This window comes from Chelmon rostratus, chromosome 12 (genome assembly GCF_017976325.1).
Source record: "Chelmon rostratus isolate fCheRos1 chromosome 12, fCheRos1.pri, whole genome shotgun sequence".
Lineage (NCBI taxonomy): Eukaryota > Metazoa > Chordata > Actinopteri > Chaetodontiformes > Chaetodontidae > Chelmon > Chelmon rostratus.
In genome coordinates, this window is record NC_055669.1 from 5292725 (window position 1) to 5313517 (window position 20793).

The following is a 20793-nucleotide window of genomic DNA, read 5'->3' on the forward strand; positions in this document are numbered from 1 at the left end:
GTGTGTTGATCCTGGGATGGAGGGAGCTGAGGCATATTGATGAACCGGGGTGTAATATATCAGAGAAGTTCTTTCAAGGTCATCATTTTAGTGCGGAAAACTTGAAAGAACTTGTTTTATGTCATTTGTCTCCAGCAAGAATCGTATATAACACGTTAATTGCTTTAGAGTCATCTAATGCCACAAGCTTGTATGAGTGAGGGAACCTGCTGCACTTTGTCTAATTATATCTCTCTGACTGGTCCGTATTCATTTAGCTGAATAACTAATCTCATTACAGAACAGTTAAGGATAAAGCACATCACCAAGAGCTGACTGACACAAATGAAATGAGCGCAATCACATCAGCAGGCTTCAGGTAGCTGGTAAATCATAGTATGGCCAAAAGTGTGTGGACAGTGCATTTGTGTGTTGGTGTGGGGCTGTTTTTCAGGGTTAGAGTCCAGGCCCTCCAGTCCAATTGCAGTCAGTCATTATGCTGCAGCATGCAATGATATTTTAGATTAGACAATAGTGTGCTTCTCGCTTTGTGACACCTGTATGGGGAAGTGATGTTCAACATGCACAAGAAGCCAGGTCCTTAAAGAAATGACCTTCCATGTGTGGTGAGGAAGAGGAGGTTCACCAGCCTGCACAGCGTATCCAACACCTTTGGGTGGAACACTGACTGGGAGCCAGGTCTTATAATCCAACATCAGTGCTCGGCCTCACCAACTCCTCATCTCCATGAACGTGTCTTTTCTCTTGCCCAGCTCTGACTTCTGCAGACCTGGTGATGAACCGCTGCAGCTGGCGAGCTAATCCTGAGCTCAGTCACATTATCTGCCAGAGCTTCTCTGTTTTCTCCCCACTTCTCTGTTTACTTCCCCCCGGCCTTTTGTTCACCATTGCACACCATTTTGTTGCATTAAAAGTTATTGAAGAGGGAAAATAAAGCTTTCCAAACTAACGAGCAGTCAATTATCAAAATTGCTAGCTCATTAGCTTGGCTGCAAATTCCAAATGGGAGTTTCTAAAAGCTTATTGAGCATTTTTCAAAGTTTTTAAATTTGAGGTTTGTATTGAATTTGTATCATTCATTGGATGTTATCAAAAATGACATGAGTTGTGGGCCCTAACCCAGAGTTTAACAAACAAGTCATGGAGAGTGGCCTAAGAGCTTCACTCTGATTGGCTGACAGCGGGAGAGGGAGAGAGACCTTCAAAACACACTATCACAAGCACAAACAGTGAACTCCACATCGTGCAGGTCAGTGCTAATGTGCTCTTATTGATGAACACACACACACACACACACACACACACACACACTGAGGCAGAGGGAGATACATAGAGTTCAGCAAGTTCCCCACTGTAGTCGATAAAAGGCTGAAATAAAATTCACTCTGGCGGTGGAAAGTAACTAAGTACATTTACTCAACTACTGTAGTTAAGTACAATTTTGAGGTACTTGTACTTATACTTGTACTTTACTTGAGTACTCTACGACATTTTGGAGGCCAATATTGTACCTATTACTTCATAACACTCACGACCCTGATTCTAAAGAGTTTGGACATTGTGTAAAACAAAAATAAAACAGAAAGTGATCATTTACTAATCCTTTTTGACATATACTCAATTGAAAACAGTCCAAAGTTGATATATTCAATGTTTTTACCTCATCAGCTTCATTGAGTTTTAGAAATATCTGAATTTGACGCAGCAACACGTTTCAAACAAGTTCATACAGGAGCGACAAAGACTGGGAAAGTTGTGGACCATTCTAAAAACACCAGTTGGATCATTCCACAGGTAAACAGGTTGATTGGTAACAGGTTATTGATTGGGTATGAAAGGCTCAGTCAATCACAAGCAAGGATGGAGCGAGCTTCACCACTTTGTGAACATGTGATTGTATAACAGGTGTTACTACATCAGCACACAGTTCAGTGGTAAATGATTGCATTCTGTTTAATGCTTCACATAGCAACCCGACTTTTCTTTGGAATCAGGGCTTCTTTAAGCTTTAGTTACTTTGCAGATTTAGATTGTTAATACAAAATAAAATTATCTAACAAATGGTGATGTATTGTTAGAGGTTACAGCTGCCGACAGTACATAAAATAATTAATATTACCTTTAACAGCTGCAGCATTAAAGTGGTGAACACATGAATGCCTCAATGACTACAGTCCATTAATAGAATAATATATAAATCTGAAACTGGTCATTCTGCATAACGAGTACTTTTACTTCTGGTACTTTAAATATATTTTGATGTGCAGGCCTTTAACTTGTAACTTATACTTATATCGCAATATAATATTTTAAGAAGGTGGCATTCCTACTTTTACTTAAAGATCTGAATACTTCTTCCACCAGTGACACACACACACACACACACACACACACACACACACTGGTGTCCAACTTTCACAGGCACAAAGTCTTCAGCGGCAAAGTGAACCGTTTTGCATACACTGAGCAGACGTCTGATTCGTGCTCATAAAGATCTGCTCCTCATGACTCAAACATCATGTAGTCAGTCCTCTCCAATTTAAGATGAAAAGACACACTCCTAGCTTTCCCATATAAATTATGCCACTCTAACGAACAGTGAAATGTGGGCAATTCAGAGCTTAGACATTAAATTTTTTATGTAGTGTAATGGCACTCACTGGAATGGCACTGCTTTGAATGTGCGGCAGAGCTCTCTGGTCTTTTAGCTTGAAAAGAAAAGTATTAATTGAATAAGAATAAAGAATGACCTTAACTTGGGTGCTGATGTTGATTTTCTTACCCTCAACAGACGGTGGAACCTGAAAAAAAAAAAAAACAGACAAACCCAAGGCTCCACCTCTTTCAGCTCAACCTCCCAGCGGGCAGCGGACCGAAGTTAAAAGAAGAGAAAACAAACTGTTCATTCAAGGAGTAGATCCTCATCTTCAATACAAAGTAGCGCTCATTTAATGTCTCCAAACAACAAGCCGGAGCAGCTAAAAATACGATCAACATCATGAATTATACATATTTTCCACAGATCCTCTGGGTGAGTTACGTTCGCGAGCGGCTTCGCCACACGGTATAATTAGAGAGGTTACGACGGCGGTGATAAACACAGTGAAAAGGCAAATTAAAACTCGCGCTGCCCTCCTCCACCCACAAAGGAATTCAACGCGCTTGACGACAGAAGAACTCTGTATCGTGACAAAGCTGCTTGTGAGCGAGAGGATTCAGGAATGAAAGTTACAGGCTGAGACACTTCAAAGTTAGCCGCGTTCGACAAACTGCCTCGTTTTGTTGCCGGGGCGCTTGTTAGCGCTAAACTCCTGAGGGTTTCCATATTCATCAGTGAGGACGAGATGTGGGGCACAGTTGTATTTGCAGAGGGGGTCCAATTCCTGAGTTTCAAGGATGATACGCCCAAGACACATTTCAGCAATAACACAGAGACTCCACCAATCATGCCTGAGCCTGGAGAGCATGTGCTAGCTTTAGCCACATGGCATGCTATACTGCTTTGAAAGAAGGTATGATAAAATCTCCATGTCCTCCTGTAAGAACACCACCCACTACATTCCCCTCCTCCATAATGCTCCTTATCCCCTCCGAACTCCTGCATGTCAGCTAGCAGAAAGTCCTGTCTGGTGATTCTGAGAGGCTGAGCTCTGCTGCTGAATGACCTTGTATTAAGATCCTCTCCACAGCCTGCTAACGACATGCAGCAGAGTGCTGCATCGGGAAAAAAACAGGACTGAGAACTGGACTTAACATGTTCAAACAAGCACATATACAGGAAAAGACTGAAAGTCTACAGACATGCTATTAGCTCCATGCATTCAAGCACAGCAGTGCTTTGAGCCAAATGTCAACATGCTAACATGCTAATGAATTAACGTTTTTTTTTTTGCAGAGAGAAAATAAAAATAAAATTATTAATTATGATCAATATAGAATGACAATAATAATAATAACACAACACTACTCATTTTTCTTATTATTCTTATGGTTGTTGTTATTATTATTATTATCATATATATATATATATATATATATATATATATATATATATATATATATATATATATATATATATATATATATAGTTATTATCCTAATATATAAATATTTTGTGACACTGGCATAAAAAATAAATAAATATTGCTGAGACCTCCCCAAAAAAATTACATCATCTAATAAAAAGAAGATTCTTTTGTTTGGCTCCTCCAGCTTTCCATACAATCTCAAAACATGTCTAATGTGGGTCACATCTTGTATATTCCATAAATTTGGTTAGATACGGGTGAAAAACAAAAAAGTCAAACAACAAAAACAAGCAGTTTGCTGTTGGAAAGGATTATACTGAGATATAAACTAGAATTATGAGCAGATTTCATGGTCCTCTCCTCCATTGATACCTCTCTACTGTGTGCAATGAGAGCACTCCACTCATACATAACTTAAGCAGAACACACATTGAGTGAATAAAAAAGTTGACCGTGGAGGATTTCAGGCTGACAAAGGCCTCCCATTGCTATTCTCAGCACTGCGAGCATCACCATTACCACCCCAGAGCACCTCTAGCACACTGGCTAGCTACTGTAGCGCCATGCATAATACATCAGCCCGACTTTGAAGGGCTTTTCTCAGAAGAAATGACATCACTGAAGAAATCACTTATGGAGGGCAGCATCAAAGAGGCGCAGCCGGCCGCAGCCTCTGCCCTGCCCGCGCCAAGGCTGCAGCTCCGGTCCAAGCATGAGGACGGCAACATCAAACAGACAAGGCGACTGCGGTTTGGACAGCGCAACGCGAGTTCAGACACTGTGAGAAGCGTCAAGAAGAAATCACCCACAAATATCAGCTTTGCTTCTTCAGCGTTTTGTAAACTGTGGTGCTTTTTTCATGCCTTTGAAAACAAAAGAGACAGATGGATGTTCTGCCATTCATGGTTGATGTGACGGCGGCAGATCAGGCTGTTTCTTTATCTTGTTATCACAAATCAAATTCTTCCTCCGATCCCGGGTTTTCTTATCTGATGTTCTGATGCTCATGTGGCCTGACAGTGCTGGCATGTTACGCAATTCTGCATCACATCGATCTAAATCATCTTACATCAGAAACGTACTGTAGTGGATGATTTCGAAAGATGAGTGGTCCGTCCGTTTGCAGTCACAGCTGCCATTTTAACCTTTATTAATTAAACACCAACGGTCGTTAGCGGTTTCTGGTGCTTGACAAGCAACTACAAAAGAACTAAATAATCATTTCCAGCCTCTTTTGATTCTTACTCACAGGTCAGAGCTTCATCTAAACATTGCATAACACAGCTGAAGTGATTCTTTAAGCTGCATGCCCACTTTGACGTGGCTCCTCTTTGGCGTCTTTTCATCATTATCTCCAGCAGAACAGGACAAGCTGTTGCGTTCCCAGCAGCACTGATACATTTTTAGCAGTTTGTGCAAGGCAGCGCCGAGCTGCAGACGGGTTTGAATCCTCACAAAGAGGCAACACAAAGCCGCGACCGGTGCTTTCCCTGAGCATCTGTTTAGCTCCGTGAGTCAGAAAAGAAAACTGATGGCCACAAACTTATTGAAGTTTTCACTATGGAAGGGGCTTGTATACACGGACCGGCCTGTCCGATGCCATCGCCCGTGACATCTGTGCATTGTAAAAATTGGGCGCAATTCCTCCTTTGCGACTGAAAAAATGATGCCAAGTGTGCCCTGGAGTGTATGTGGTGTGGCTGCGTTCTCTATCTTCCTCTTTCTCTCTTGCAGTGCTATAAATAGTGGAGAGTGCTGCTGTCTCTCATATTTCATGTGTCACTGGCTCCCACAGTCGCTGGTGAAGAATGTTCACTGCACACATACATAAAGCCTCTTCTTGCCTCCTTCTGCACTCGTTCCCACTTCCTCACTCTCCTCACTGCTGTCTAATAACCCCTCCTCTCCTCTGCTATGCTCTCCATGCTTTACTCTAAGAGGCCAGGCCTAAGCCTTGTGTTCCAAGTGGCAGAGGTCTAGATCACCATATGCAGGGCAATTTAAGTAGAAAAGAAAGAGTGACACACGAGTCCATATGAAAAACAATTTCAGAGTGACTTTATTAGGCCTCTTTAATTTGAATATTAAAACAATGCTTCCTGCTACAACCAGGGCTGCAGGGGGGGGTAAATGCACGTGAACTCTATTTATGCACCCTTCAAATTATCTTGTAAATTCGAGCATCATTCACTTTGTGCTCTGCTGAAACGCTGAAGTCTCTGAACAAGGAGCGACGGTCGACCCGCCAAGCACTCGCGCTACATGGGAGCAAATACAAACACACCCTCTGTGCTAAAGGTAGCAGGCAAAAAAGACAGTGGAGGAAAAAAGAAGAAACTGATGTGCAAATTCTGAGAAGGTACTTTGTTAATTAAAAGGGTTGCTTATATCACACACATAAGATGTGATGCTGATTATTTTTTGCCATGATGACAGCATGATCTATTGATCAGTCACTCATTCAGTCCAACAGCTGTTGGGTGGAGTGCCCTGACATTTTGTACAGGCATTGGCGGTGCCCAGAGGATGAACCCTGCTAACTCTGATTGCCTGACTTTTCCTCTACTTCCACAATGATGTTGACTTTTGTCTTTTAAGTGAAATGTCTCTATTGAAGAGACTGCCATCAAATTTGTTGTGGACTTGTGGAAGGTAATTACAGCTGTGCTTGGTGTTTAGTGCTAATTAGCAACTGCATGCTAAAATCCTGAACTAAGACGGTGAACGTGACAATCATTACATCTCAGCATTATCACTGTTAGTATGTTCTGCAATTTCCCAGCTTGGGATAAATAAAGTCAGTCTATCTATCTATCTATCTATCTATGTTTGCAAGCTGTTAGCATTTAGCTCAAAGCACTGCTGTGCTGCAGCAGTACTGTTAGCGCAGAGACTAACTCACGCTAACTCATGGCCTCTGATACAGTAAGTGAGATTAGGGAGGGTTTACTCATTTGTGACCAGAGTCGTGTGCAGCAATATTGCCAAGCACTTACATGCCTGTAAATGCAGCACAACTCCTGGTGTAAATAATGAGTTTTCTGGTAATCAGATGTCAAGAATATAAATGTAGAAGTCACAAAGAGGAAAGCAAGAGTCATTCATATCAAGGCCTGAAGTCTAGCACTGCCGATACACATTTTGCCAATTTATCATTTTCTGATCAATGTCTTCCATTAATTAAGTTGAAAAGCGAGGTAACTGATGACACAGTGTTATTTCACTGCAACAAATCAAGGAGTTTCAGTAATTAAGATAAGTACGGACACACTGTTATTTCACTGCAGCGGCTCAGAGGAGTGGGAATAAGGAATTCCCAGCCCTAACTCGCATACTTGAGCACATGGAGTGCAGTATGTTAGCCAGCTGAGCGAAAGTCTCTGAGGGATTTGACCCTTAGCCAATAAACTGCGAAGTCTCCTCATCTCTCAGTCAGACACAATGCTTAGTCATCAGCGCGATGCTCAGCTCAACCTGACAAATCCTCATTAGTCAAAGTTAAAAGGTCTGAGAGAAAATATTTCCTTTGAGCTATGTTCAGAAACTCATTCTGTGTGTGCGTTTCAATCAGCAGCTGCCAAATGCTGGAGCCGTCTTCGCCTCAGTAGGTCTGGTTATAAAACACCCGAAAAAGTCCCACTTAGCTGACAGAGAGTAACCGATAGCTGATTCACACCCGTTATAAAAAGCACGAGCATCTTTGATTTTGTTTTTTTTCCATCTCGTTCAGTTTCCCAAGTGTAAATGTCCTGTTTTCCTTCAAACATCAAAGCTGATTAAAATACCTCAATATTTTCCTTATCTGTCCCATCTGTCCCTGACAAAAACAATAACTGCAACAAGTTCAGTCTGTCTTCTAATGAGTTTCCAAATGTGCAAGGAGTCAGAGTTAAATATAATCATGATGTAATGGTAAATACAAAGATGACAAACAACTCAAAGTAGGATTTCAGAAAAAGCTCTTATTTTGATATGCTCATTCACTGAAAGGTGAGTGCCATGTGTGCTCTCTATATATTGCAGCTGTGTGTACTGTATAGCCCCACTCAGGCTGATCAATGACAACAATCCTCTCAACTAATCCCAAATCCACACACAGCAGAGGCGTGGCCTCGTGATCCGGGGGTAATTCCACAAATGACGACTGGAAATGACATCCTCGTTATTTACACTGCTTGCTCTGTGTCCAAATGTCATGTAACAAGACCTTTCCAGACGATTGGTTCTCTTCATGTTTTCACATATGACTGATTTCCAGAAAAAAACACATGTACTTTTTCTTTATCCTGGACACAAAGGTTTTTTATTGCGACAGGGAAAACCATCTGACGAGCCACTAATCGCTGCTGTTTGATAGATCAACAAATCTGATGACTCATATCTTCTTCGAGCACAAAAGGCTCCAAACTCATGACCTCATCCAGCCTATTGTGATGACAAAATGTGGACAAAGGATGGCTCTGATGTTAGGGTAAATGGACAAACATGCGAAGACAATACATTTCATTTTCTAAACACATGTGACGCTGAGGCACAGTGACCCATCCCTGGCAAAGATGACCATGATACGCCTGAGAATGTCTACAGTAGCAGCTCTGTGAGGCTGTAGCTTAATGCTAACACGAACATGCTACCATGCTCACAGTGACAATGGTGACATGCTGATGTTTAACAGATAAAACCATGCTCTTGGTTCAGCTTGTTAGCATGCTAATATTTGCTAATTAGCAAGGTACAGCTGGAGCTGATGTGAATGTCACCAGTTTTGCATGTTCTTTCGAAAGTATGAGACAAATCTTGACCAGGTGATGGCATTAAATTAAAAGTTAAGTTGGAACGCATGCTTGAAAAGTGGCTACATCCTGGTGCACATCCCAACATGTGTCTTCTAGAAGTGTATCACAATGGAGCACAGTGACCTGTCATTGGCGTAAATGACATTCTTATGTGTAGACTTGTCTGAAAACTTGACTACGGCTAGGTTAGAGCTAGGCTGGAGCTAAACCAACCTTACTACTCCCAAGTACAATGACGACTAATGGACACAGTAGAGCAGTCAACTAGGAGTTCAGAGTGGCGCCCTGACATCTTTGGTTTGTGCCCGTCTGAATGGGACACCAAAGTGCTGAGCAAACCTTTAAGATAAAAAGGAGATTAGCTGCTGTCAGGGCGCTGGCTGGATGTGAGTACAGCGAATGAAGAGGCATTAAAGCCAGACAATGCTGGGCTACACTGGCCTGACGCCACTTCCTCTACTGCACGTGTACACACACACACACACACACAAACCCACTCAAACAAAACCTGCAAGCAAGCAAATGCTTGCACAGGGTTAGCAATAAATGAGGGCTTGGGGCATCCAAATGCCCTTTAAAGTTTAAAAAATGCTTACGAAATAAAAACTGTCAGAGAAAGAGTAAAGATACTATCTGCTCCAAATTTTGCTTGTGTTTTTTTTTCTTTGCTTTTCACCCTCTTCATATTTAATCTTCAGGATTTCCACTTCAGTTAATTTTTTACAGTGCATTTAGGGTTTGAAAAATGGAAGTGCTTTTGGTCAAAAACAATCAAGGACACAGCCTGAAGCAAAAAACTACACTGGGACCACGCAGTCTGCAGCAGACCCCGCACAAAGTACCACCTCAGCAAAATATTAAACAACCAAAGGGGTGAAAAAAACCAAACAATGGCGCCAAGGTGGGTGGGGTGGCTGAGGACAAAGAGTTCACAAATTTCTATCACTGGGAGAAGTTGCAGCAAATTTATTGTTTTACTAAACTGGACACGAAAATGATCAAAGGGGAAAAAATGTCCTCTGCAAAACCACTAATTTCACACCCAGATGAAAATGATGTGGAATATTTGTATGAATTCATCCTCTGCCATATCCCAAGAACACAGCCAGTAAAATAAGGCTGAGTGAGAATTGTTCTCATCAAGGTGATAAGTGATGAATGGGCGTTTGGCCACCACAATCTGTCAATTTTTTAACTTCACAGCTCCAAACTCTGCAGGACATAATGGAACCTCTCTCGCCGGCATTATGGAGAAAAGCTCATTTCTAATTATGTAAGGCCCACTTACACATAAGAGTGCATAAACGCTAAAGGCACGCGAGAACAAAGAGTTAGCTCTTAGGCTGCAGTCAGTCACACACACATCCAAAAAGACAAGGGCATGCAAAGTCACACTTAGATTTAAGCATACACAGTAAAAGAGCCAGCTTTTTTCACTGAAATACACAGAGTGAGCAGGTAACTAGGTCTAAAAGCTCTGGTGCCGTGTGTGTTTTTCCTGTTCAGCCCACTGAAATCATGAAGGGTAAACAAAGGGCAGAAAATGAGCATCCAAGGATTTATATCCCCTAAAACAAGACACTAACTGGGAGGAATAGAAGGTAGCTCTAATATTTGGCACCATGCCTTGATGACTGAAGCTGACACTTGATTTAAAATCTTAATCTGACACTGACCACAGTCTGAAATAAACTTTAAACGGCTGAGCTATTAAATAGCAAAACCACATGGTGTTATAAGTACATCATCTTTAAATGAACTTCCTAATATTGTAATATCTAAAACAAAAAACAAAAACACATAAACACCTTTAAATGTGAAGTTGTGTGTCAGGAACTGTTGTACAGTGCTGGACAGTAACACATTCCTTAGTAAGGCAAAATGTGACTGCTTTTTTTTCCGTTTTGAGTAGTGTCAGGGATTAGAATTTGAATTTCAGTAATTACATTCTATTTAGGCCTGCTAATCCCGATTCAGATCTGTCACTTAAACAGAGGGCTGATATCAGTTTGGTCTCTCTGTGCGAGCAGTTGTTTTCAGTGAGAAACACTGTGCCCTTTGTGGCCAGCACCACAGCAGACAGACAAAGTTCAGCTGATCGCTAACACTTAGCCACATCAACTTTGTAAGGCCAATGAGTGTGTTTCTGTTCAGCTTGTTAATTATGGCAAAATTCTACTAAAGTCTCATTTTTTAATGTTGGTACTGACACTCCTGTAGAAGGGGAAAATTTCAAACGACACCCAGCCACTTCCATTTTCTCACACTAAAATAACCATTTCCAATGGATGTTGTTTTATAATAGGCTACATACGCCACACGTAAATGTGTTGTTAATATTTGTTACACATGTTGCAGAAATACGCTTTTGCCCACACACAAACATACAGCAACAAACCAGAAAGGGAAAACTCTCCGGTCCCGTTAATTGGGACTCGCCCCTCGCTGACCTCCCCTCATCCACAGACAGAGTCAACGCCATGACGGCAGAGTCTTGCTCATTATCCGCAACAAGGGTCGGCCTTGTTATAGCCCAAACTGCCAGAACGCACCTGGCTGACATCACGGCGGAACCCGAGTCATTGTTGCCACAGCAACCACAACTTGGCAACCGCAACTTGGCAACGTCCCACTCCATGGGGGATTGATTGGGTGAGCAATGCAGTGAGAGGTGGATTAGGAGGAGTATTATTGCCTTCCTCGGTGCAGAGGGACACGCGGGGTCTGAGCTTTGCCAGACACTGAGTGGATGGTGGATTCGCTGAAACAATGATGACAGCCCTGGCCTGAACTTGGCTTAGCACGGAGATGAAAGATGCCTCTCATTTATCCATTACTCATTAATTTGCTAATGTGCTGCAGTGATTAAAAAAAAAGCATGGTGCTCCTTTGGCTGAGCAGGCTGAGGCTCATTCCATATATTTTTTGATTGCTGAATTGAACTAAATGATATTATTCAACTGAGCAGAGTGAGACGGATACGGCCACATTTTCACTCAAGTGTCTGCTTGATGCACAACCAAATAGGTGCCACAGTAAATATGTGTGCAAAGCGATTTTGCAAGTAGAGTTTTCCAGCTGCAAAGTGCACACTCAACCACCGAGTGAAATGAGCAAAACTCAAGTGACAAAATGATGTGTCCGGCAAACAGCCATTACCCTCTCCATAGCTCCTGCTCGGCTCCTCTTCTCCTCTCAGGGCAGGGGAGAAGAGGGAAAACCACTCAGTGCCCGAGACAGGAAAGCAAAGTGCAGCTGTTATTTGGCATCATCCATTAGAGAACCGGTCAGACCCACAAGTGGAAGCTGCACTGAGAGGAAATGGTGGTAGGTCATTCTGTCCCCTGGTTTTTGCACCTGATCAGTGCTAAAGGTATAAACTTGGAGTAGAGATGTTGCTGTTATTAGACCTCCATCAGTGACGTCATTTACATGCACTCAGGATTAGTTCTTCCCCTGGTTAGTCAGGTGACCAGGTTTCATTGTAAATGCAGGAAGTAGTACACTCTTTTTGTAAAGAGATGTGATGTAAGGGTGCTGGATTGGTGGATAGGTGTGTAGTGAGCTGAGTTTGATACAGTAGACCTGCGTTACAGACCTGCAATTAGCATTCATTTTAACCCTAGCATGTAAGCGGTGCTATACATGTTCTGCTGTTTGTCTGAACCATGTGCTCCAGACCCCATCCCTGCCTGCTGAGGCTCTTGTTGAAGCTTTGAGTGGGTTTGTTAAGGAGATCCCCTCACCCTCAGACTACATACTGGACATAGTTTCAGACAGATTCAATAAGAGCGTGAGCAAAATGAAGACAGGTAAATGCAGATAGTACATTTTTGAAAAGCTAAGCTAAGGGGCTGGAAAACTGATGTATCATCTGCAAGTATGTTAATTTGCAATTGTTTGTTATAATGCACCTTTGTCATCATGTGGTTAAGGTTACAATAAGTATGTAACTGTTACGTATGTGATGTAACTGAAGTGCCTTACTTAAGACTTAAGTCCTGTGATTGTTTGACCCATCCATCCACCCCACCTTCCTCCAGATGTGGGCTTTCTTGCTCTTTATACCACGTCACCTGACCTCCTGCTTTGCTCCCGTCATAATTCCTATGACCACTAGAGGTCCTCCTGACAATAAACGTAAATATGGGTCATAATAAAGTTTTTCTGGGCATTTTGTTTTAATGTATATTCATTATTTCAACATTAGTCTGTAACCCTGACAAAGGCAGTCAGTCATGACACATAGGTTTAAATCTATTTCTTCTCCAAGTGTTGCTGAATTCTTTTTGGTTTTGACCATATTGTTTTTAATTCATTTCTTACTATGATAATTATTTATTTTCACCTCCTTTACTATTTACTTCTGTGTCTTTTCCACTATACGCAACAGTTATTTATCATGTTGTTTTGAAAAGTGCTTCATAAACACATTTTTTTCATTTAATTATTTTGCCTTGCACGTGAGTGATCATAGGCCATGATGGCAGCAACTTGTCCTGCTTTTTTGCATCTCCTGCTGTGTTTCTGCTCTTAACAGTTCAAGGAATAAAGAAGTTGTTGACCAGGCAACCTATCCTCCCGATCTACTGACGAGGGGTGGCGGGGGGGGGGGCAGCTGCGATATGAATCAGATGCTGCCATTATTGGAATACAATAACCTGGCAACGCACAGTCTCTCTGTCTCTCTCCCTCAGGTTATCAGCAGAGATTATCGGGTTAGGACAATAGATGGCGATTCACATAGGGAGTGAGTTTTGGTTATCTCACTGTGGTTAGGACAGGAGACACTGTGTACACTGATGACTACCACTCGTATATTACTATTATTAGAAACTGTTGCACTGGTAGTAGTAGTGGTAGTAAAAGAACAACTTTGGCCGATGGAAATATTTATTTTTCATATGAAATAATAGTAAATATGATTACATTATTACAAATGTGTTAAATATTTCCATAGTAATAATTATTAGCTGTACAACTAATGCTTACATCACCGAGAAATCCCAGTTAAACAGAGCTGCTTCTCCTATATAATGTTATATAAAGTCTACAGGGGGTGGATGGAATAACATAACTACTCATGACAACTTCAACTTTGAAGTTACTAAAGCATGCTAATGCTGCTACAAAAGTGGGTCATATAATGTTTCATGCTAATTAAGTATTTGTCATCCCCCTATATACTTTAAACAGAGTATTTTTAGTGTCCCTGATGCCTAGTCTCAACTACTGTTGACTGCACTTCTTTCTTACTGCAGTTTGTTCTTGATTTTTAACACTGCGCTCCTTGAGGTAATGAATAATTTAGCAGTTTTTGGACTGATGCGCCTGCAGTTTAGGCACAGACCATTTAACCGCTTCAAATTTTTGTTAGTTATCACATAACACCTTGAATACTCACCACTTACAGTCCTGATTGCCACTCCTTTTCACTGATGACAAACACTGCCAACAGGCATGCATCCTAACTATGATTCCTAACACATTCAAAGCATTCATTTTAATTAGGTTACTACAATGGTAAAAGACAGTCCAGTTCTGTACAGCTCTGATCTGTTTTTCATAGCTTTGGCCACCGTTTCTGTTGGTAATAATAAAACTGCACACAACATCAAGAACTCTGGAGTCCTAGTTCAACTTGGACCCAACCTTGTTGCCATAGTTGTGCACACATACAGTGTTCATGTGTGGTGACAGATTAATACCAACACTCTGGTGCACTTAGTTCCAGCTGTACCTCCAAATAAACCTGCACTGACTGCTCATGTAATCATAACAAACAGAAATGGTGGCCAAGCCACAACCACAACCAAAAAGAACATCAGACCCAGGCTGCAACAAGGCGAAAAATCCTCTGTCATTGAATGTTTTTTATTATTATTATTTTGTCCATCCCCTTTATATCATAGTCTCGTGAGGTGGATTAAATACAGTCTGGTGTCCAAATTAACTGTATCAGTGTGGAATAAGAGATCAATAATATTTTGACAGTGCAGGGGCAGTGATTCATGTCTCAGATCTGTCTCGGTGAAAGGTCATTAGGAGTTTGTCCACATCGCATGTATCATCTTCTTAATATGAAAACTTAATGAAGCCTGTTGAGGCTGCAGCAGCCAAGAGGAGAAGGATGATCACACGCTCCCAACACTCTTCTGAACTGTGGCGGAGCGCATCGCTTTTCAGGCGTTTCACCAGGGGTGTAAGTACAGGGTCACTCCACTATCAGTCATGAATCTTGGGCAATTAGGCAGAGACATGGAGAGAGGGGCTGGGGTGGGAGTGGGTACTCTATTATACCCCAGAGTAGCAGGTGAATGCACTCTGAAGACTCCTGGCTTCCTGTAAGGCTGCTCAGAGTGTTACGGGAAGGCATGCGGCAGCGTTTGGGAGACGAAGCTCTTTGATCAGTTAAATGTTGTGTGACGAGAACACTGGCTGGCAGTTTCACCTGCTTGTGTAAAGTGTTTTCAGTTCCGCCTTGAGATGTTGCAAATCTAGCTTGTAGCAGTCAGTAAACTCAAGCTGTTTGTGTGCACTCTGGCAAACCAAATGAATACTGGAGACAAGGAACTGAAACTGCGATCATGTTCATGCCAGAGAAGAGAGCTTGTATTAAAACGCTGACGATGATATCTATTCTGGATTACGGGAAGGGATGGTGGTAAATGAGTGACTCTTAAGCAATGCCAGGATCTGGCAAGGGGTCACAAGAGCAATCTGAGCGGCCGCTATGTTTAAATTTGGACTTTCTTCTTATATATGCTTTTTTATTACAAAAAATGGGACCACTTTTCTTTTCTGATGTAAAGTGTGAATAAGTGAGCTTTAGGTGCTGGAAGGATGGTCCAGGCTAACTGTTTGCTCTACTTTCAGTCTTTATGCTAATCTAAGATAAGATAACCGACTGCTCCTTTAAAGGAGGATGTGCCAAAAAGGTTTAGAGCCCCTGCTGGAAGCGAAAGGTCAGTATAACACAAGAATCACTGCCTTAAAACACATCAGCTAAACAGTAGGAAGAACACATTCTACCATTTGACATCTGATCCATTTTGGTTTGACTGGTGCTAAATAGGAGCTGTGGGACTCCCCACTGGTTTTAGTAAGGCGCTGTTCACAGATCCAGAGGTTAAAAGGCAGAGAGACTAGTGTCAATTCTCTATTCTCCACCTCAATAAACATGAACACATCACCATCATTACTAAGCATGCTCAGCTCAGTTTTACGCCGCCGTGGCCACTGATCTCTGTCATGTTTTTCCTCTCAAACCTAATGAAAAACATCTGCTACAACATGCTGTACGTGCACAAATACAATGGTCAATCTGAAATAAGCAGCCTGTGTAACCAACTTAATAAGACATTTCACTGTCAGACACAATCTGCTCTGCTGGCCTAATCAGAAGCCTCTCTCTGGCTGCCCCCAGCCCCCCAATCCATCACATTAAACTTCTTATTAGGGCTGGGTAGCTCCTCCATCTTGGGAGTGATCTGTGATCTACAGCACGGTAGCCCATAAGAGAAAACACAGGCATTAACTTTAAATGAGGCATCATAAACTGCCATGCAACCCACAGTGTTGCATATGAGGGCTAATTCAGCAGGCGAGAGCGGGGCCTAATGTCTGCCAGGTCACAGAGCAGAAATCCACAAACAATTAACATCAGCAAACATTATGATGCTCTCGGTTGAAACACAGTAATCTTGGCAAAGTGATGAATGAGATTAATTACTCTACAGTGGGGAGGAGAAGCAGCCTGGAGCTGATCAGGAACGCACTGTGGTGTTTTAAGTGATCAACATGGAGCCATTGAGGCAGGCAGGCCAGAGCTGGAGCACACAGGCGGCAAGGTTTCTCTTCATCCAGTTCACACGCCTGGTGATGGCTGAGGGAAACAGATATTCTGATCGCCCCAGCATCGCCCTGCACAGGCGGCACAAAGGCGCTGCAGCCGGTCACGCGGAGCCGCTGTCACCTGCGAAAATCCTGCGAACATCGCTCAGATTTCGGTCAGTCTGAGAGCACGAACGTTTTCGCATCAGACAAGAACCCCCCCCCCATCCCCTTCCCTCCGACCCCCACACACCCCGGCCTCGTACGGATGGATGGCGAGTGAAATGGGGGGTTTCCATTTTCAGTCCACGACCAATGCAAACGCACCACAGCCCTTCAGCGCACCATAATAAAAAACACAATCCACACCACGCCTCGGAACAAACTGGAATAAAATAGCCCAAACATCTGGCACACACTCGGAACAAAACACAACAGCCAGCCATATTCCCAACAGGCTGTCACATTCTCGCATTTTTTCAAGCATTTGCACAGATGGGAGGTGTGAGACGAGCGGAATGAGGGAACTGGAATGACATTGCGCCTGCTTACTGTATAATAAATTCCCTCGGGGGATGGAGAGCCTCCGTTTCCCTCTTGACTCCCCTCCTTTCCGACGTGCGAATTTCCCGAAATTCAGACCATGCAAAACGGGTAGTCAGTCATTCCAGCCTCCGAAGTATTTGGTCCAGCGCGGTGTGTGAAAGGAGAAGGCAAGCCAGCATCCGAGAGGAGAGAGCCAGCTGTGGGGAGGAAATGAGGAAGGAAGGAGCGGCCGGGCCGGAGCGCTGCGCACAGGAGAGGAGGAGGAGGAGGAGAGGCAGGAAGAGCGGCAGAGGTGCTCTCTCTCTCTCTCTCTCTCTCTCTCTCTCTCTCTCTCTCTCTCTCTCCTCTAGTTCACAATACAACATCCCCCCATCCCTGCCAGACAGACTGACAGACGACTTGGGTACCAGTGTCAGCAGCGACACCCACCGGTGATGAGAGGAATGACTGTATGGGAGGTGATTAATGCCGCGCAGAGGCGCCAGCAGCTGGAAAAGCTCTGTCACCGCGATGCTGCAGGTACATCGGGGACATCTCTTAAATATAGCTTAACTTTGCACAAATAAACATTAAGTCCAACTACAATCACAATTAGTCATCCCTTCTTGCAGCCAGAAATCACAAAGTGACTTTTACATGTATTGCCTTATAATTGACAGGAAGAAAATATGTATGTTTAAATAAAAATAACAAGATACAGAGCAGCTGTCAACATTTGATAGATGTTACCGTACAACTCCAGTGCACAGGTCTGCCTGTAGAGCACAACAACAGCGCTTCACCTGTCACTGTTTAAAACTTGGATTTTTCATGCAGCTATCCTCAACTGTCACAGAAACTGATGGGTATCAGATATGGACAGGTTTAAAATCATTTTCTAAACATATATCCACACTTTTATTTATTTTTGGCAAGATAGTATCAATAAATAGAAGTATTGTAAAAAAAAAATATCTGCAGTGGCAACATAACTGATATTCCTAATTAAGCACTATTAGTCAGAGAATTTGGTGTAACAACAATTTAAACCAACATGCACTGGGAGCTGTAGATTTTTAATGCAAAGCTGGTGCACCCGCGTTAAAGAATAAGGACCACAACATTTAGCATCTAAGCTGACCAATCGTGACCTGCTGCTCAGTGTACTAGAGCTGACTAGCTTATAGCCTACCCAGCCTGCAAACTGAGGTTAGTAATTAATTTTTTTCCTGGTGGACGTTTGCGTGGTCACTCATTCAGCACATCGAGGTGCAAGGACAAGAGATGTGTCCTTGTTTCAAGACTTCCACATGGAAGCTGTTCACACTCCGCAGCTCTCTTTGTGGTCTATTGCAGGACTCTGCCTGGCTGCTAGTCAGTGTCACTATCAGCCTGTGATACATACACAGGACTTTACTGCTGGAAATACAGTGTGAAACACAATGGTTTGATTGGAAACAGGCAAAGGGAGTTTTGGAACTCTGAGACAGACAGAGCTGATAAACCAACAGACAAGCGCAGTGGACATACAAAAAAACACAAAATCGTTACTGCCATTTTTGAAAGCATTTTCAGAGACCTGTGTGTGGGTTTAAGGGTTTTGGGGTTTTCAGAGGGCGTACAGTTGTATTTTTCTCTTTAATGGGGAAAACAGGTGTAAGAATTACTTCTTCACTTTCTGCTGATAATGTTCCTTCATTTTTTTATAACGTTTTGAACTAAAACTCCAGCCATATTGTTCACATTGCACCTTCACCAGCCTGCTCCACACTGATGGAGGAGAAGCTAGGAGAGTGTTGGCAGCAAACTTTTTAGCAGCCATGATAGCAGGTTCAACATGTTTTCAGAATTAACCGGAACATCTGATTCATCTGCCTCTGTCACATTGTCCACCGCACTCTGTGTCCCACCAAACCGTCCCCCTTTGTTAAACTGACTCAAATAGAATATACGACATATGCACAGGCACACATGCCAAATCAGGACAAAGCCTTTACTAGAGGGAGTTAGAGCACAAATGGAGACTGGAAAAACTTTGTAACCCAGTTGAACTGAGCTCCGTACATCCTCTGACTCTTTTCTATCTCTGGCTCTATCTATATTTGCCTCCTTCTCTCTTTCGCTCTCTCTCTCCCTCTCTTTGTCTGCCTCTATCTCTGTCTGTCTTTCTTTCGCTTCCTTTTTGTCAAACATTTCTTTGTTCAGTCAACTGTAAGCTATTTCCAAATGCCACATTCAGTGGCATCAATGGCAAGCTAAATCTTGCACACATTGTTCTCGCATGTACTGTTTGCTTCATTGCACAAGAAATGACTTTGGATGTTCAGATTATTTACACACACTGCAGCCAAAATGTCGTACTTTAACAGGAGGAAGAATCAACAATTGAAATATGACTGCATACAAGCATATGCACGCACTTATGGTGCAACAATACACATTCTGAAGACCATTATGTACACCATAAATAAGCGATTTGTTTCTGTGACTGGATCATTCATTTGTTGCATCATACCCAGCATGCTCGCCTTGCACGGTTACTTGCAGTATACTCCATTTGAGCTATTCTTATCTGTAGCCTATCATCTGCTGCTCTAATGACCTGACATCTCCACAGGCATCATTAAAGTTTCATCTGACCTAATCTAAAAATTGAAGTCCCCTTAAGCAAGGCACTTGTCTGCTCCACTGAAGCCGCTCAGTGTCCATCAGCAGGAAATGTGTGTTGCACTGAGAGGCTGCGCGCAGGTGTCAGTGTGTGTGTGTGTGTGTGTGAGAGAGAGAGAGGCACGATGCTGCAGGGAGGAACACCTGCTCATTTAAAACTATGTTAACACAAAAGAATATGTCAACCCGTGGCTATTGGACTGTAAGCAGACAGCAGTGATGAGAAAGTGAGGGGATTATGCTGCAGTAGTGAGCTGTCTTCCCTTGTCTTCTCTCCCCTCTCCCTCGTTTGCATGTTATCACATCTCTCTTTCTCCGTGTATGTGTTTGTCTGTCTCTCCCTCTCCCTCCTTCCAGGTCTCCAGGATGGAGAGCAGGTCATGTGGCTCAGGCTGTACCTATACAGCAGCAGCCAAAGCTGCTCAGATGTGTACGTATTGTGAGTTCTTGCTGATCTTCTTTGTGTGGTCTGTCCTCTTCCAGGTCTCCATGGCTGAGAGGAGGTTGCGTGGCTCAGGTTCAACTTGGCCGCACCTCAAGATGCTCACTTGTCCGCCTGGATCCACATTCTTCATATACTGTTTGTACAATCTACATATCAGAAGTGTTACGCCATAATGTGTTCATACTGTGATTCTGTTGGTCCGTTCTGTACACGCATCTATTGCGTGTCTGTCTTTCCTTGGCCGGTGATCCCTGAGGTTTCTTCCATTGTTTTTTTTTTTCCTTTTGAAAGGTTTTTCCTCACCCGAAATGAAAGTCTAAGGACAGAGGTTGTCGTACGCTGTACAGCTCATCAAGCCCCCTGAGGCAAATTGTGATAAGTGATCTTGGGCTGTATAAATGCAATTTGACTCGATTTGACTTGTTATCTGCACAGTGCTATGTCTGGCTTTTGCAGCTGGCAACAAAAACAAACCCAGCACCCACCTATCACAGTGGTG

At 42.8% G+C, this 20793-nt stretch overlaps 1 protein-coding gene across 1 annotated transcript in view; it reads right to left on the minus strand.

Moving 5' to 3' along the window:
- ctnnd2b (catenin (cadherin-associated protein), delta 2b) overlaps positions 1-17239 on the minus strand; it is a 154520-nt gene extending 137281 nt beyond the window's left edge. Inside the window, exon 1 of the mRNA XM_041948579.1 lies at positions 17210-17239. The gene's annotated coding sequence lies outside the window, so the exon portion shown is untranslated. The remainder of the gene's footprint in view (positions 1-17209) is intronic.
- Between the last annotated feature and the right edge of the window lie 3554 nt (positions 17240-20793).